Below are 19,346 nucleotides of genomic sequence, written 5' to 3'. Positions count from 1 at the left end.
TCAGACGAGGACGGAGCTTGACCCGCAGGCGCATGGAAACAACTAGGTGGGTGTCAAATCACCTACTCGACCTTCTAATGACAATCACTACTAAGGAAATCAAATCTAAGTTCTAAAACACGCAAGTGACTGAAATCCGTACTACGAACGAATGCTATACGAAACAGGATCTAGAATCATCGAATCGATCTCAAACTCAAGGGGAAGTCTATACACTAGGTAAGAACAACACCCTAAAGACTTGAACTGCAAAATCAACCTATAACCACTCCGTGCGGCAAACGCGTATGAAGACAGGCCGAAAAATACAGGTGACCGAAACTTGACCCCGATGGTACTAATGTGTAGCTCTACTCGTTGTGGTTCTATAGATATGCTGCACGCTCTATTCCGACACACGAGTTGGAAGAAAACTCACACCGAAGCTCGTAGGAACTTACCACACATAGAAGCCGATAGCGCGCACTCTTGGTATCAGTGCGTAGCTCTCGCCGTTGCTAACACAATGGCGGTGTCGCTTCTCCAATGGCGGCTCCGTAGCTCGCGTAGCAAGGAGATAAGACTCTCTCTCTCTCTCTCTCTCTCTCTCTCTCTCTCTCTCTCTCTCTCTCTCTCTCTCAGACACAGTCACGGCGCTCAAAACTCACTTTGATTAATAATTGAATCTTTTTTAGGTTACAAAACTTTGGCTTATATACCTCAGCCTTGGAGGTGAGAACATCTCTAATTATTTACATCAGCAGGTGAAATTACGTCGGGATTACAGACTGGAAACTCAATTGAGTCCCGTTACTTAGTGAATGGCTCAAATCAAAATTAATGTCGGAAAGACATTTATTACAATCAATGGTTACAAAATGATGGGTGTGAGCAAAAATGCGGGTGTGATCCTCTGCTGGCTCAACACTCCCCCCCTCCGCGTTCATGTCGTCCCTGACATGACTTTGAGGCTTGATCAATAGAGTCCTGTCGTCTTGAGCATCTGCAAATGTGATTCGTAGCGTAGGTTGCCGATGGTCAAGGTTGGGCCGAATATTTTGCTTTCGTGAGTGAAAAAGCCGGTGTAGAAAGCTTCTTCGAATGTTTGCATGTGGAAGCTAGGCAAAAACATAATTCTTTGGTATAAGAGATGTAACACCTTTGGTGATGGCTGCAATGAAAGATCATACATCATATCCGTCACTGTGTCGGCCGTCGATAGTAGACTCGAGGTCGTGGCTTTATCTGGCGCGAACACTTCAATGCATGCTAAGAGAGTCCTGCAAATTTTCTTTAGCATCTGACACGAAAGGTCAGGAGAGCCAGTAAAGAGTTTGATGGTGCCCGTTAGGGTTTTCATCATGTAGGCTTTACCTATTCTCTCTCCTGCCTTTGGTCCTGGCATCCTTGGGTAATTAAGCCAATTTGGCTTCTTTTCTGCAATCCTGCCATGCTCTTTCCAGCTTCTGACTCTTGGCACCGGGCAGAAGGTTGCATCCTCCCGAATCTCTTTTGGAGCCTCTACCAAGTAGATGAGGTAGGCTGGGTATTTGTTAAGCCACCCCTTTCTCCATCTAGGTTGAGAATCTACAATCTTCTTTGATTGTTCATCCTTTGTGATGTCGCCTTCATAAAGAGCGACATACTGCTCCTCCTCTATTCTCTTCTTCGTCTTTATCACTTCAAATTTCATCAAAGGGAAAGGCAGGCTGGGTTGCATCCACTCTTCGTGGAGCACTTTTGTGTCTAAACCTTGAAGTCTAATGGAGATGAGGAGTCTCCTTTCCCATTCCATTTCCGCCTTGGCACTTTCCTCTGTTGACTTTTCTATTTGGTCCTGGAGCCTTTGTTCTTCTTCTTCAGAGATTCCTGAAGTCGAGGCCACTTCTTGAACTGGGGCTGGATCTTCAATTGTGGTTGCCTCTCCAGTTTCTGGTAGCTCTATGGCTGCTCCCCCTGCTTCTTCTTGTGGTGGCTCTGTTTCTCTTCTTTGTTGCTCTTGGAGGTCTTGGAGCTGTTTGCGGAGGGCCTCATTTTCTGTCCTTAGTGTTTGGTTTTCTGATGTGAGCCTCTCCTCTGCAGCCAATGATCCCTCCGCCATGTGCAATCTTTGCACTTGCTCTAACCTCAGCTCTCTTTGCAGACTTCTGACCTCATCTTCCAGAGCTGGTACGAGGGCTCCCTCTTGTTCTGTTCCTGCTCTGCTAGCTCTAGGGGTGGTCCTGAGTCTCATGATTGTCCTTTCTTGAAGTTCGACTCTTTCCCTTAGCTCAATGAGCTCATCCTTGGTTGCCTCCAGCTCATCTTCTATTCGCTCCTTTGCTTCCTGTGAACTTGTTACTTCTCTTGAAGCTTCGGCTAGTTGGAGTATCAAGCCGTCTCTCTCGTTTTCTGCGTCGTAGAGTGATGCTTTATGACTTTCAGATTCAGTCATAGCATTCTCTAACTTCTTCTGCAACTCTGCTTCCTTTTGTTTTGCTGTCTCAAGTGCTACTTCCTTTGCTCTGGATCTTTCTTTAATCTTGCTGAGCAGTTCATGCACCATGTGCATGTCTTTTTCATCTTCATCTGTCAACTTGACAGCTCTTTCTGCCACCACCTCCAATGGCTTCGGCTCGTCCATTTTTTCTTCACTCTCCATTGTACCCTTTGTCTTTTCTTTCGTCCCTTTTCGATCATCTTGCTTCCGTAGGGATATCCCATAAACTGCCTCCAGGGCCTCTTCTTCACTGTATCCGATCGCTACTAGATCCTCATAATCATCTTTCTTTTGCTGAACTGGATCTATCTCCTTTTCCTTGGTCCCGGCCTCCGGCTTTTCCATAAATTCTGTTTCTATTTCTATTGTGGTTTCCTCCACAATAATTTTCGTCTTCTTCGGGCTTGGTACATCAGTAAAGGAGGGCTGATTGTCCTCAGTCATCTTGGCTTTCCCTTTGTTTGCTTGCCCGTCTTTCTCTCGAAGTTCAGTAGACTCATCTACTTCCTTCTTCTCCTTGTCGTCCTTTTTCAGCTCAGCTTTTAAAAGCTGTACTTCCTCTTCAGTATAAGGCTCGACAGGTTGCTGCTCCAGTATGGCCTCCGACTCCTCATAAGCTCTAATATATTGATCATATTGATCAACATGTGGCCTGGCTGAGCTGGTTCCGACTTTACTGGGGTCCGGCACCCACATTTCTTCAAAGTCCCCCTTTAGAGCTCTTTCCGCTCTAAACTGCTCCACCAGCCTTTCCATTCTTGCGGCTTTTTGACTTTTGGTTTGCTTGGGATCGGCCTTCTTCTTCACTTTCTTCTTGAGCGGCTCGTCCACGGCCTCCTCAGGTTCTGAAACTATTTCTAGTTTTCGGCGTGCTCTTGTGGACGCCCTCTTGGATACTTCTTGCTGTGCTTCCTCCTCATCGGCTTCTCTAAGCCACTCATTCTGGGAGGGAATCTGTGGCCCTTGATCCCTAGCTCCAATAGCTTCATAAGCTATTCTTGTTAGGATTTCTCCTCCTCCTATGTACCTTGGTTTCTGGTTGTGCATGGCGATTACTTGCTCGTGGATGTATTGAGCATAATTCACCTCTTTTGGCACGTTGCTCTTCAGTGCCCATGTGATGGTTGTGGCAATGGCATGGGGTGGTGTAGTATACTTCTGCGGTCTTTTGCTGCACACATGGAAAAACTGGTTGTATAATCGGCAAAGGGTTGCCGCTCGTTGATCTGCCATATCTCCGTAGGTTGTATTTTGTTTCTTTGATCCATAGACCTCTATGGCCTCTCTTCTTTCTCTGACAGAACTCCCTTTGTTGTGCAGCTTCAGTGCATCTGCAATGAGCTGTGGAGTGATCTGTACTTCAACTGTTTCTCCATCCATGGCTGTCAACATGGCTTTCCCATCCTTCTGAATGGATGTTGCCAACTCATACACTCTTCTTGTGTCTACACCTGATGGTCTCGAGGTGAAGAACCTGTGTAAGTCAGCCTTTTCCAGGTATCTGCTGATGTTCTCTGATCTGCTATAGTCCACTAATTCTCGTGGGATCATAGGTACATCGACCGATTGCCCTTGAGGATCTCTGAAAGTCCCCTGGTAGATCTTTATTCCCTCTTTTTCAAGTACTGCTTCCTCCACCCAAGTCTTGGTTGGCTTGAGGGTTTCTATTGGAATATCAAAAGGTTCTGCCTCTGCAAGAGCATCCTTGATGGTTGGTCTTTTTCTCTTAGTTGCCGATGACTTAGCAGAATCCATGGATCCTGTAACTCCAATTTCAGAAGTTAGCGTCTTTTTAGTACTGAAAGCCGAAATGAAGCTTTTAACTATTCAAATGACTTGAAAATTGAAACATGAGCTATTCAGGGCCTAAGGATGCAATGTAGGTGAAAAAATATGCAAACTGGGCTCAAAAACATGCTTGAGACATCATACGCGTATGATGTCTTTTGTGTCAGAATGACTTCATATTGGTTGTGCTTGTAGCTGATAGTGTATACATGAGTATCATATGCTTGGATTTGAGTTTGGATACCATTTGGTCAAGTTTTGGCCAGTTTAGTCCAGTTCATGCTCTTGGCAAAATTTTGAAAGGGAAATGGATTTTATGATCCAAATTGGGTAAAACTTGGTGGATTACCTTCAAATGGCATGTAGAACACTTCTGTTTGGTGGTTGAAGCCCTTAGATGCCAAAATCACATAGTGAGACATCATACGCGTATGATGTCTTTTAGTGCATTTTTGGACCAATTTTCTCTATAAGCTTGGTTTTGGCTTTAGATAGGCTTATTCAGTGGATTCATCAAGTTTGGATAGAATTTGGGCAAAAAAATGGCTCTGGAGACATCATACGCGTATGATGTCTTTTTCATCACTTTTTCATGGGATTGGTTCTGTGGACTCTCCATGTGCTAGTGAAGGACTGTTTATACTCAAATCTTGGTTTGGACTTGAATATGTTGGATTTGGGACAAAAATAGGCTTTGTATGAAGGATTTTCTCTTAATTGGGCTAATGGGGTGACCCACTTGACCAAATGGTTCCAAACTTCATATGTAGCATGTATTAGATATATATAATGGATGTATGATGACAAATGAGCATTTTTGGCTCTGTAAGTGCAAATAGACATCATACGCGTATGATGTCTTTTGTGTCAAAATGGTGCTTTTTGGTTCCAGATAGCTTGTAGATGTGTTAATCAACAATCCTACAAAGTTTCAATGAGTTTGGAGTTATTTTGACAAAATTAGGACCAAAAATCAATTTTGTGGCCTTCTTTGCGTCTTTTTGGTTTTCCTTGGGTTTTCTAACTCCAATTCTCATGATACTTGGTTTATAGGATGTGATTAACATGTGGAATGAGGCTATGCACTCAAATGTTTAAATGGATGTGAAAATCATGCTGTGAGACATCATACGCGTATGATGTCTTTTCTTGAAATGTTGGTCTTTTTGTGCAAAGAATGCTTTGTGCTAGTGCCCTAAGCCCTGCTAACTAGTTTTCAACTTAAAAAGTCATCAGTTTAGCTAAAAAGCCCCCTTATAGGCATTTCAGTCTCCGAAGTCGTCTTTTTGCCTTGGAGTTGAATTTCTTCAACTTTTCTTCTTGAGAGTTGCATTTCCAGCTCATTGGATATGTTGTGAAGCCATCCAGTTGGTTGAACTTGACTTTGGCTCCCCGTTTTCCATCTTTATCCATTTGGTTGCCCGAAAGCGTCTTTTTCACCATCGGTAAGTGAATCAGCTTTCTTTTGGGTTTTGCTTGCAAACATAAGTCATCCATGTATAGTTGAAACTGCTTGTGAAGTTTCATGTCATTTGGTCGTCAATTTTAGCCGTTATGCCAAAATGACGCTTTGTGTGTCCACAGCCGAATCGGTTGTTCCGACCTACTTTTGGTGGTCCAAACCTGGAGATACTTCAAGGTTGCATTGCCCTTGATGTTGTTAAGCTTCCTGAGAAGTTTTGTGTCGTTCCGATAACTTTTTTCAGTTTGCCTCTTGCAGGCTCTGTTGACCTAGGGTTTTTCCAGTCATTCTTTCTCGAGCTTTGAGTGCTAGAAACTCATCTCCTATACTAGGGTAACCCACCTCTAAGTTCTTGCAAAGTTTGGTTAGGCGGTTGTGCCCCTACCTAGCGTTCTTCCCCATTCCCCGTGTGCTCTTGTTTCTTGGTTTTGGTGAGTTTTCGCGACAAAAGTTAACGATAAGCATCAAAAGCTTATGGCAACGAGTCTACCTCTCATGTCTGGTGTCCTCTGAGCTCTCGTAGCAGTCGTAGAAGGTGGTAGAAGTTCGGATGCTCCTGTGTGCTCTTTGCTCTCTCCAAGAAGGTAATAGTGGAAATGAGCTTGATAGTGAAGTGAAAAATACTTAACTTCGGGCTTCCCGGATCACTTGTTACCAAATTTGACATGTGCTCCTATCTCGTCGTGAAATGCACTTTAGGATTTGAAATTTCTCAATTTGGACTCCATTTGACCTGTTTCTGAGAAATCTGTCCACTTTGCCAAAATTCTGTCATTTCGGGTTTTCCGCAACTTTTTCAGAATTGTACCCCATTTTTACCATGGGTTGCCCTTGTCATTAGGATCATCACCGTCTATTCTTTTCTTTTTTCTGATCTCATTTCACCTGCTTTTTTATTTTTCTTTTATTTTTATTAAGAAAATCATAAAAATAAAGGAAAATAGCAAATTGAAGCCAAAAAATTCCAAACATACACGATAAATAGCTGGTAACCCTGTGTATATGAATATACACTTCTTTGTGATTTTTGGACTTGGATTACCACTTTTTTCCTCTTTTTAGCTCCAAAAACACTCTTATTTAGTGATATTTACACATCTAGAGACCCAAATTCATCATTTGATCTCTTCTTGTTGCAAAACAAGGTATATAAGGGCATAAATATTATCAATATCCGCAATCAAACATAAAAAATTGCAAAATCATGTAAGACACTGCCCTTGTAATATAATTTTTGTTTTTTCCTTGTTTTTTCCTTGTTTTTTCCGCTTGTAGCTGCTTTGTAGCTCCTGTATACCTCCCCCCCTCCTAGTCTGAGTCCTCCCGGACGACTATGAAGTGTCTGTGGGTGAAGCATTGTAGTTGTTTTGGTCATAAGTTCCAATGTAATTGTAGAGCGATGATACAACAGTTTTTCCAATAAAGCTGCTCTTTGTTTGATTGATGGATTGGTGGTCGGGTTTTGGGTTGGTTTTGGCAATTTGGTAGTAGAATCAGTAGATGGATTCTTCGTTACCTTGTTGTCTTTTTTTACAATCCAAATCTGCTTCCGCTTTGCTTGTGCTTGCCACAAACTCTTTGCGACCCAAACCTGCTTTGTTCTGTGTGTTGATTTCCTTGGCTTGAAATACCTAGGAGTTTCCGTTGATTGTATTGAAGGGAGTGCCTTTTACAAATCTTTGGGATCCAAATTTGCTTGCTGTAGCTTTGTGCCGTCATGAACTTCTTTGGAATCCAGATCTGTTTCACAGTCCTTGATTGTCGGGGATCACTCTGTTGTCTGGTATTGAAGACTCTGTTTTCCACCTTTTTGTTCTCTGGCACAGCCTTTTTTGGTCTCCATACCAACTTTGACTCCGTTGTTTTCCAAGGTTGAGCTGTTATAATATTGCTTGTCTTCCTTACCCAATGTTGAAAATTCCTCGTCGAAGAGTAATCCGGTTGTATAGAAACTTTTGGTTGCCATTGCTTCTTCTTTTTCTCTGTTTGTTGTTTGCCCTTGTCCGTGGATTCTTCCTTTGGAGTTGGCTCTGCTCCTTTGGTGAACTTAACTGATTGACTTTCACCTTCGTATTTGATAAGCACTGATTTCTTCTCCGTCTAATGTAGCAAGCTTGACGGCTCCACTTGGTGATAGATCTTTAATCACCAGAGGACCCATCCCTCGCTTTTTAAGCTTCTTAGCATGCTGTTTCAGAGTGTAAACTAGGACATAGTCCCCAACTTTAAACTCTTTAGTCCGCACATGCTTATCAAAAAATTCCTTTTGTCGCCTTTTTTGAACGTAGATGGAAGCTACTGCTTTTAGGCGAAGCTCATCTAGCTTTTCCAGGTCATCTATTCTATCAGAGAGCTCGTGCCCTGTCCACTCTAGATCCTTAGCCACCCTTAAGGTTGAAATCAAGAATTCTATTGGCAAGATAGCATTTAGCCCAAAAACCATGTTATATGGGGTCGTTCCTATTGATGTTTTATATGCTACCCTATATGCCCATAATGTTGAATGCAACTTCTGGTCCCAGTCAGTTCTCAACTTAGATACAATCTTCGTAAGGACCGTGCATATGGTTTTGTTTGTTGCTTCAGCTTGTCCGTTTGCTTGTGGATGATACGGGGCTGATTTCCTATGGATTACCATGAATTCATCTAGAAGGACCTCTATCACTTCATTTATAAAATGTGTGCCCCGATCACTCACAATTTCTATTGGCAATCCATATCGTACAAAGACGTATTCATACAGAAATTGTGCTGTGGTCCTGGCATCTGCTTTTTGAGTTGCCTTTGCTTCGACCCACTTTGTTAGATAGTCTGTAGCCACAATGATGTATTGTGCATGAGTCTTATATGCAGGAGGCGAAATGGGTCCAACATAATCAATCCCCCATTTTGCAAAAGCTCTTGCCCCCATCATTGGTCTAAGTGGCATATCATCTCTTTTAAGTGGTACTTTGGTCCGCTGACAGTCATCACACCGTTTAACATATTCCTCAGTGTCCATATGTAATGTTGGCCACCATATTCCTGCGGCTAAGACAAGTTTTGCTGTCTTATCACCTGAGAAATGGCCTCCACCTACTCCTCCATGAGCTTGCTCTAGGATTATCACATACTCAGACTCTGATGCGCAAATCCTAAGCTGGTTGTCTTTACCTCTCTTATAGAGTTGATCTCCTATTAAAGCGTAATCTCTAGCTTCTGTCTCTACAGATTTCTGACGAGCTTTTGACGTTCCTTCTGGGAAAGTTCTATTTGTGAGATATTCAACAATATACTGACTCCATTCTGGAGCGATCATTATCTGATATAATGTCGAATACTCGGCTGGAGGTTTTGATGAACATACAATACATACAGTGACATATTCATGTACGCTTTCTTTCATTCCTGGCCAATAGACTCCCAATTGTAACAAATTCCTATATGTGTTCCTTCTTGAACAATGAAATGCACATTCCTGAACATGTGCTTCGCGCAGATATATATTATATTCCTCAGGATTGATGCATAGTCGTAAAACATGATCATTTCCTAATTGATACAACCTTCCTGCAATCAATTGAAGATTCTTGGATTGCTGAATAGCAATATGTTTCAGGTTGTATTCTCTTCTATCAAACTCTCCTCCATAGGTTAATAGGTCAACGACATTTTGAGACCACTTAGGTATCATTTCTATGTTGAACAAGTACGCGTCTGGCATGTCGTCATCTACTCCTATAGGGTCTTCTCCATTCGTTAATCGCGAAAGATGATCAGCTCTAAGATGTGTTTTTCCTTTCTTTACTACTACCGTGAAGTCGAATTCCAGTAAGATAATGAACCATCTCACTATTCTCCCGGTATTGCATGGTTTATTCACTAGGTAGAGCAAGGCTTGGTGATCCGTAAAAAACACAAACTTGTTGGCTAGAAGATAATGCCGAAATTTCTTCACAGCATAGATCATTCCTAATCCTTCTCGCTCTGTTGTGGTGTAATTCTTCTCTGCATGGTTGAGCTGTCGACTGGCGTAACAGATAGGAAAATCCATGTTTCCTTCTTCTGGCTGAGCCAGAATGCATCCTATTGCATATGCAGAAGCATCTATATGCACATGGAATATCTTCTCCCAATCTGGTGATTTCAAGACTGGAGCAGTAATGAGTGCCTCTTTCAATTTCTTGAATGATTCCTCACACTCCTCTGTCCATTCAAAGTTCACTATTAGCCTGTAAAGTGGTTGGCCTATTATAGCGTACATGTAAATGAATCGTCTATAATATCCACAATGTCCCATAAAGCTCTGTACTTGTTTCGCATTGGTTGGTCTAGGCATATCCACTATAACTTTTATCTTCTCTAAATCCGTGGATATTCCGTTTTGTGAGACAATATGTCCCAGAATTCTGCCCTGTCGGACCATAAACACACATTTCTCAGGATTGAGACAAATGCGATATGTCCTACATTTCTCAAATACTTTTCTTAGGTGTTCTAGATGCTCATCTCTCAGTAGAGAATGTACACATAAGTCATCCATGTATATTTTGAGAAACAGCCTTAAGTATTCTTTGAAAGCATGCGTCATCAGCCTCTGGAAGGTTGCGGGAGCATTGGTTATACCAAAAGGCATAACCCGATAAGCATAAATTCCCCACTCCGTTGCAAAAGCTGTTTTATGTTGATCTTCCAATGCTATGGCTAGCTGGTTATATCCTGAAAAACCATCAAGAAAGGAGTATGCTGTTTTCCCTGATACACGCTCTAGAACATGATCAGTTATCGGCAGGGGATAATTGTCCCTGATTGTTGCAGCATTCACTTTCTTTAGTTGACACACACTCGGAGTTTTCCATTCTTCTTAGGTACTACCACAATCGGAGATACCCAATCAGTGTGTTCAATCTCGTATATGAATTCAGCTTCCATTAGCTTATCTATCTCTTCTTTGATTCGCTTAGCAAACGTATCATTATATGTGTATGGTCTCTGTCTGCTAGGCTTTGCGTCTTGTTTCAGTGGGATTGTGTGTTGGCATATCGATGGGTCAACTCCCTTTAAGTCCTTATAAGACCATGCAAACACATCCCTATAATCTCTGAGAAGACTCAAAAGTCTCTCTTCCTCGCCTGGAGACAAATCTGTGGCTATGTATACCGGTCTAGGTGGCTCACCTGGAGCTGCTAAATCAACTTTTTTTGCATCCTCCGGTCCGTCATAAGATTCGTTCTCCTTCCTCTCTCGAATAGGTGGGGTTAATATCACCTTCCTATCCTCTATTGTGAATTTCCTATAGTGAGAGGGAACATCCATGTTTTCCTTGATTTTGGCGTTTTTGTCCTCTCCACTCTCAATTTCTGTAGTCCAAACTTCTTTCAGAGTTTTCTTGAGCTCTCTGTACTTGTTTCTACGTTCTAGCTTGGACTCCGTGTGTTCTCTGTTGCGCTTGTTCTCTTCTGATTTTTCTGTTTCCGTTTTCGTTCCATTCTTTTGAACTTGATTTCTTGAGCCTCTTTTGTCTTTTCGTAAGCTCTTTTGATCACTGCCTCTCATTCTTCCAGAAATCTTATCCTTAACACAATCTTCAGCCTTTACTAGCATTAGGAATTGATTTTTTCCTCTTATTCTAGGCATCGGATTGGTTCTAACCCCTTTTGTTTTTCTCTTTGCTCTATAGCGTTTCTGGCGTTGTTTAGTTTGGTTCGGAAAATCATAAAATCGGACATCCGTTATAGTTTCTTCGTTTCCGCTTGAATTGTCCGTTGACTCGTTGTCTGCTTCATTTCCCCACTCTGGATGATTGGGAATGTCGTGAAACACCTCTTCTTCATCTTCCTTTTCCAGTGTATCGTTCTTTTCAGTTTCTTTTTCGAGCACAGTTCTCAACATGAAATACGGAACCACGTCGTACCCGTCCTTGTCGCAAAATTTCGTTGTGGGACCATCCGGAATTGCACAAACATCTAGGGTTGCTAGAATGTGTGTCCATTCTAATGGTTCAAACGTGTCCTCTGGAAAGGGTTCTCCTACATAAGTTTCGTCTTCGATAGCCCTTTCTAAAACACATTCTTCTCGTTTCAGACTTCCACATTTCGAAGCTCCACACATCCATAACTCCTTGGGTTTACCTAACCAAGCTGGAAATTCGGATCCCGCCAAAGTAGCTGAATCAAACTCCTCTACCGGTGTTCGGTTCACCTCTTTGTAGCTATGGTCTTTCAGGTTCACACGTGTAGTGGTTTCCATATTTCTCAAGTATATGTGATCGTAGCCCCAATCTTGGACCATTTTTAACTGTCTCATGAATGGTCTTCCCAGTATGATATCATAGTTATTCTCCTTGGCAAAATCGACAATAGCAAAAGTATGTTCGTATTCAATGCCGCAAGAAGTCACTACGACTTTCTCTAATAAACCCATAGGTTTCTCCATGTGTCCATCTGCTAATTGGAGTTTCAACCTAGTCTTCCTTATTGCTGGTTTCCCCCATTTTTTCCAGATTTCTTTTGTAGCAATGGCTACCCCAGCTCCGCTGTCTAGTATTGCCATTGTGTTCACTCCTTGGAATTCAACTGGTAAGGTTGTATTCCCCTCTTCACCTTCGCAATACTCTCCGACCTTGTTTAAGGGTACAGGCTTAGCGTTCTTTTGTGGCTTGCTCAGCTCCTCAATGCTCTCTTGCAATCTCGATGTTGGATCTTTTATCCCGAATTTCTCCAAGAATTTTCCTACAGTGGTCCACATATGTGGTCTTAGCCTCAAAAGCTCAGCTAGAGTGATAGTGCATGTCACTGGTGTTGACAAAATCTCTATCAATCCTTGCGAATCCATGACTTTTTCTGATGAGATTTTTCTTGAGGGAAGTGCTCTAATCTCAGATTTTGCTTCATACTCTCCTAAGTATGAAGGTAAGGTTTTCAGTGAATGAGGTTTGCTCTCCATTGTTCTAACAGAGCCCCCATCTCCCCAGTAAGATTGCAGATCCAAGTCCACTTGAGATCCTGCCTCAAATTCCACTATGGGAGGATTCCTGATGTCCTTTTCCCAATTTGTCTTATTAGCTTGGCAACTTAGCTCGTTTGCAAAGTTTGCCTCTCTCACTTGTTTCCAAAATTCATTGTAATCCTCATCTTTTCTGTAAATCCCCTGTATGACTGGATGAAAACTCTCTATCTCCTGATCGGTTGTGTTCAATACTATGCGGTCATCCTTTTGTGTATTTTCAGGCTTTCGTGCACTGGGAGTCTTTTCAGCTACCCGCGAAACGATAGTCTCTTGCTGAATTGGGTTTTCCTTTCCACAATTCATTGTTTTTTTTGGTGGTTCTAATAAGGCTTGTGCAGTCTCGATCATTCTCTGGCACATTTCAAGTCTCTGCTTTTCCAATTCTGCGTTTGGGTATGTCATCCATCTCTGTTCTTGTGTTTGGTTGTTCTTTAACCTAGCTTCGTAAGCTCTCATCAGTGCGTCCAATGGTTCGTGTACTTTGTCGACTAGCACTGATCCTCCTGAGCTTAAGCTCGTTGTTTCTTTGATACTCTTTTGTTTCATTCTTTCCGGGCTCATCTCTCGTTTCCCGTTTTGACTCTCAAGTTTTTCTAATCTAGCTTTAGTTTGCTTTAGTTCCTCAGCTAGAATAGCGTCTTCATGTTCTTTTCTCAACTTCATGCGTGCTTTTCTAGCTTTCCATGTGTTTTTCTGACTCCGCGGTCCTTGACTAACTACGTCAGTCGCTAACTTTCCATTCTCAGGTTCTCTAGTGGTTTTCTTAGCTTGAGCTCTAGTAACAACTTGCGTTGGTATCAGAGTTTCATTTTCAGACCCACTGCTGGTAGGAATAGTTTCTAGCATATTCAATGTCGTCTTTTGCACTTTGTTTGGATTCTTTGAACAATCCTCAATGAAGTGAGTAACCCCACACTCAGTGCAATAAGCGTTAATTCTAATGATTTCCGTATGTGGGCAAACATTCATCAGATGGTCACCTCCACACTTGTAACAGGGTCCTAGTGCTGGTCTTGGTCCCGCTTGATTCGTCCTTTGTGGGTAGGATGGTCTTTGTCCTGTTAACCCTCCATGAGCTATGAACATCAAGGTTCTTGCGTCCATATTGTATCTCTCTTCATCAGAAGCACTGGTAACTGTGGGTATTCCAACATTCCCCATCATGCCCCATGGTTCTGGTTGTTTTGGTTCTTCTGGTGGGTAATAAACTGTCGGAGACATGTGTGCACCCGATTCTTCATAATAGGCTTGAACAGGCACTAAGGCTTGTTCTTCCTGATTCTCTAAGGTTGGTGCATATCTAATGCCCACTGGTCTTGCTCCTGGTAAAGGTGGTTGTTGTCCCAATACCGGTTGCGGTCTTTCTATCCCCATAGGTCTAGGTACATTTCCCGTTGGGTATCGAGGTACTGGATGTACTTGAGGTGGTGCTAATTGAGCAGGAGGTGCATACTGGCGCTCCCTTACATACCCTTTGTTGTAATAACACTCCTCTGTTAGATGATTTGTCCATTTTTGTTCAATAGCACACCATTTCAGTGTTTTTGGCAATGGTTTCGGGTATGGTGCCATCCTTTTTAGAGCATCTTCTATCATTTGCTCTACATTTGGCATGGTTGTTGTTTGAACATTCTTTTTAGTGGTGGTCTCGCTCGCTACGGAGGAGGAGCTACTGGATGCAAAATCTGTATCCGCTGACACCTCTCCATAAACCGTACAGTTATCCACTAAGTACAATGCCTCTCTCGTTACTTGCTCGAAACTTGTACAAGCTTTCAAGTGCAAGTCCTTCTTGAGAGTGTCGTTCCTCAGTCCCTCAATAAAGAGAACAGATAGTCTGTCATCTTGTGGTTGTTCACGTACTGGACATCTCTCAATGTATTGTTTGAAGCGAAGTGAAGCTTCCTTCACTTTTTCGTGTTCTCTCTGTTTAAAAGCATATATTTGTGAGACCGTATTGTGCTTAATCCCTCGTTTTGAGAATTCCTCAGTAAACTCTCTTAGCAAATGGTCAATGTCATGGAATCCCCCTATGTTCATTGGTTGAAACCATGTCAATGCAGTACCTTCTAGAGTAAGACCAAATCCCTCATATTGTGTATGGAAATCTGTTATCTGCTCAGCTCTTAAGACTTGCTTAAAGAGTGACACATGTGCATACGGATCTCCTGAACCACCATACTTCTTTGGCATACACTTGGCTACTTGAGATGGTCTCATACGTCTATGATCTGCTACCAATCTCATTGCTCCTGTGTCTCGGCTAAAGCGTTCTCTAGCATCATGGACTTCATGGGTTACCCTTGTCGGTTCCCCTGCCCTGAATCTTCTACTAGGAGGTAAATGCGATGGTTCCGCTTCAAACCTTGGACCTGGCATGGTATAGGTGGGGATTGGAACTGCACTACCTCGATTCGTCTCCATTGACTCTCTGGAATGTAATGATCCCATTGGTCCGAGCTTCGAGTCCCAAGGTTGACTGAAAGAGTCAGCAACCTGAGTTCTTTGTCCTCCTGTTGTCATTGAGTTTTGCACTCCATTTGTTGGTGCTGGTCTATGTGAGCTAGAAGTAACATAATACTGATGTAGTGGTCCCCCAAAGTATGTATATCCTTCTAATTCTTTCTTGCCCATTGTTGAGTATTGCCTGCCATACTTATCGTAAGCGGCAATTTTCACTTCCGATCCCTCTGTGTAGGTAAAGACATAAAGTCTTTTTTGGTCTGTCAACTCTCCGGTGTAGGGTTCTTCACATCTATAATAGAGATCTTGCTCTCCATTATTATATTTGTACAGCCCCACATAGATGTTATCAGTGTTGATCCTTGTAGTTTCATTCTCTCTTCTTAACCTCGCATTAGGGAAGTTCATTATTGGTGCTTTCTCCTCGAGTTCTTCATCTATTTTGGCTTTGGTGCCCATCAATCCCCACTTGTCCACAATGTTAGGATTTAGGACTACCAAGTACATGGTACCCTCGTCATCTAGATATCTATCTCCGCTATAGCTCACAGGCACTAAGTCCTTGAACTCACTAGGTCTATCTTCTATCTTTACACAATAGCGGTCCATTCCATCTTTGTAGATCTTGGCACCTTGCTCATTGTCGTACTGGTATTTTATGAACAATAGCTTCATGGTGGCGGAAGGGTTTGATGATCCTGCTGCCATATTTACTCTATTGTTCAGGTTCAAGTGTTCCAAGTTTTCGGTGAAAATCTCGTAAGATCTCTCCGAAGAAGTATCAGAGACACTTCCTTCAAAGATCGGCTCTAATGGTTGCACCCAACTTTGGTTTACACTTCCCTCGGTTGATATGACACTTGCTGGTTCCCCTTGTTTTGGTTGATTATTCCGGAGATTCCTGCCCGATCTCAAATTCATCAATTCCCCTAAAGGACTTTAACTTTTCCGTCTCGGCAATTTGTTTTCCTCAAGTTTTTGTGGTTAGAATTGATCCAAACTGACTGATACTTGGTCAACTGTTTAATCTTGTCAGTTGGACAACTTCTGTTTCATCAAGTGAGAATTTTGTTGCAGTTATGCTGAAAAAGACATGATACGCGTATGATGTCTTTTTTCACAGATTTTGACTATTTTGGTTATGCTCACTCTCAGTGGCCCCTTTATGCTCTGTTCACTCACAAAATTCAGTTTGAACTCTGTTTGAGCAAGTTATGGCTAGTTCAGGCTTTTCTTGGCAATTTTCTGCTTTTGACTTGTTTTTTGGGTCAATTGTGATCCAAATGGGATGAAACTTGAAATATAACCTCTAGACAGCTATTACAATGGATCTGTGTTAGCAAAGTATCAAAATATGTCCAAAATTAGGTCAAAGACATCATACGCGTATGATGTCTTTTTCATCAAATTGGGTCCAAACTTGATATTTATGCTTCCAACAGTGCCTGTAACAATCTTGTCAAGTCAGATATCAAAAATAAGCAGTGGATGTGCCAAAAGACATTATACGCGTATGATGTCTTTTGTCCCAGATTTTGACTATTTTTGGTTTTAAGCCTTCTCCAATGTTTATAATTGAGTTTCAAGTGTTTTTGTCAGGTTTGAATGTAAAAACAAGATTTGAATCCAAAATTTCCTATTCTTTGCGTTTCTTGGACTCCGACTTGTCTTTTTTGGGTTTCTTTGAATGTTAATGCTCTTGTTTTAAGTTGATCTTAGGGTAAAACCCCCCTTCTAAACACTCTGGCAATGTCAAATTTTCAATTTTAGTCTCTGTTTAGGTCCTAAGACATCATACGCGTATGATGTCTAAAGTTGCAGATTTCCAGTTTTTCAGCACAGAACTCTTCCAATAGCTCTTTTAAGTGCTCAGCAACAATCAGTTACACAGAAAATTTTTCTGAACTTTGTTTATTGCATATTTCACTACCAAAGCGACTTTTTCAGTGATCTAACATGCAATCAAACACATCAAGCAAATAGAACACCAATTGATAGCTCTAGATCAGGATCAAATCAGGCCCTACCTAAGCTACTTCTAATCATAAAATGGATTTTTTGCAATTGAAAATATAAAGAGATTTACTACCACACACGGAGTAGCAAATGCTTTTTATGTCAACAACCACTTAAACACCATCAAAAACAATATAATCTAAGCTAGACTAAAAATACTGTCAACGCGGAAGACCCAGGAATACCCCACTTCCTAGTATCTCTCGAGACCTTCGGAGTCCACCACTCCTAGATCTTTTCTAACTAAAGTATACAAAGTAGTTTATACGACTCACCTCGTAGGATTAGTCTAAGGTCACCTACTTAGGGCTCTCGTCCCCGGCAGCGGCGCCAAATGCTAAGGCGGTTACGCCGCTAGCGGAAGCTAAATAGCGAGAACTCAACCAACAACAGAATTTGTCAGACGAGGACGGAGCTTGACCCGCAGGCGCATGGAAACAACTAGGTGGGTGTCAAATCACCTACTCGACCTTCTAATGACAATCACTACTAAGGAAATCAAATCTAAGTTCTAAAACACGCAAGTGACTGAAATCCGTACTACGAACGAATGCTATACGAAACAGGATCTAGAATCATCGAATCGATCTCAAACTCAAGGGGAAGTCTATACACTAGGTAAGAACAACACCCTAAAGACTTGAACTGCAAAATCAACCTATAACCACTCCGTGCGGCAAACGCGTATGAAGACAGGCCGAAAAATACAGGTGACCGAAACTTGACCCCGATGGTACTAATGTGTAGCTCTACTCGTTGTGGTTCTATAGATATGCTGCACGCTCTATTCCGACACACGAGTTGGAAGAAAACTCACACCGAAGCTCGTAGGAACTTACCACACATAGAAGCCAATAGCGCACACTCTTGGTATCAGTGCGTAGCTCTTGTCGTTGCTAACACAATGGCGGTGTCACTTCTCCAATGGCGGCTCCGTAGCTCGCGTAGCAAGGAGATAAGACTCTCTCTCTCTCTCTCTCTCTCTCTCTCTCTCTCTCTCTCTCTCTCTCTCTCTCTCTCTCTCTCAGACACAGTCACGACGCTCAAAACTCACTTTGATTAATAATTGAATCTTTTTTAGGTTACAAAACTTTGGCTTATATACCTCAGCCTTGGAGGTGAGAACATCTCTAATTATTTACATCAGCAGGTGAAATTACGTCGGGATTACAGACTGGAAACTCAATTGAGTCCCGTTACTTAGTGAATGGCTCAAATCAAAATTAATGTCGGAAAGACATTTATTACAATCAATGGTTACAAAATGATGGGTGTGAGCAAAAATGCGGGTGTGATCCTCTGCTGGCTCAACACTCCTCTTGTTTCTCTTCTCCTTTTGTTTCCTCACCTTCATTGGATTTGTTAGTTGGTGAAGGGCTTGGACTAGGACATAATTGATCTTCTTGTTCGGTAGCGGGTGAAGGTGGTCTTGGAGACATATCTCCTTGTTCATGTTGTGGTTCAACCGGTTGTGTAGCTTCTGTTTGCTATGTTTGTTGCACAGTTGAGTCTTCTCTTGCTTTTCTTTATGCTTGTAAATCCTTCTGTATAAGTTAGGGCTTCAGCTTCCACATACATTCTCTCAAGCAGATCCTTCGGGTCTTCTTGGGGTTCTTGGTTCTAGCCCTTGATTTCCCTTGGACTCCATGATTCGGGGTTCTCTCTTGCAGCTTGACGACTTCTTTCATAAGATTCTTTCTCTCTTTTGGACCTTGCTTTTTTCTAGCGGAGGTTCTTCCTGATGGGCTACCAATTCTTCCTCTTCATTCTTCTCTCCTTGCCCTCCTTTCTTCATTGTCAGAGCTCTCTTCACTGATATGGGCTTTAGGTGATCTTTTTGGTTATTCTTGATCTGATATATATATTTTTTTCTTCTTTGATCTAGTGGCTCGTGGAGAGGGTTGAGTTGTGACTATCCATGTATTCTGATCTGGGGAGGGAGGCAAGTTATCGGCCATCCCAATAGCATGGTATGCAATCCTGGTTAGAACTTTTGGAGCTCCAAGATATGTTACTCTTCCTTCCTTCTTTGTGCTCTTGAGTGTTTTAAGCACGTACTGAGCATGATCTATTGTTTGCCTTTTTTTTAACTTCAATACCTGTGTGAAGGTGGTTGCAATCGCATGATTTCTATCCCTACTGATCTGTGATCTGGGCAGATCCATCCTCTTT

Source organism: Adiantum capillus-veneris, chromosome 28 (assembly GCF_014529385.1).
Source record: "Adiantum capillus-veneris isolate H3 chromosome 28, ASM1452938v2, whole genome shotgun sequence".
In the NCBI taxonomy this organism is placed as follows: domain Eukaryota; kingdom Viridiplantae; phylum Streptophyta; class Polypodiopsida; order Polypodiales; family Pteridaceae; genus Adiantum; species Adiantum capillus-veneris.
The sequence above is the reverse complement of the archived record's forward strand: the minus strand, read 5'-3'. Positions refer to the sequence as shown.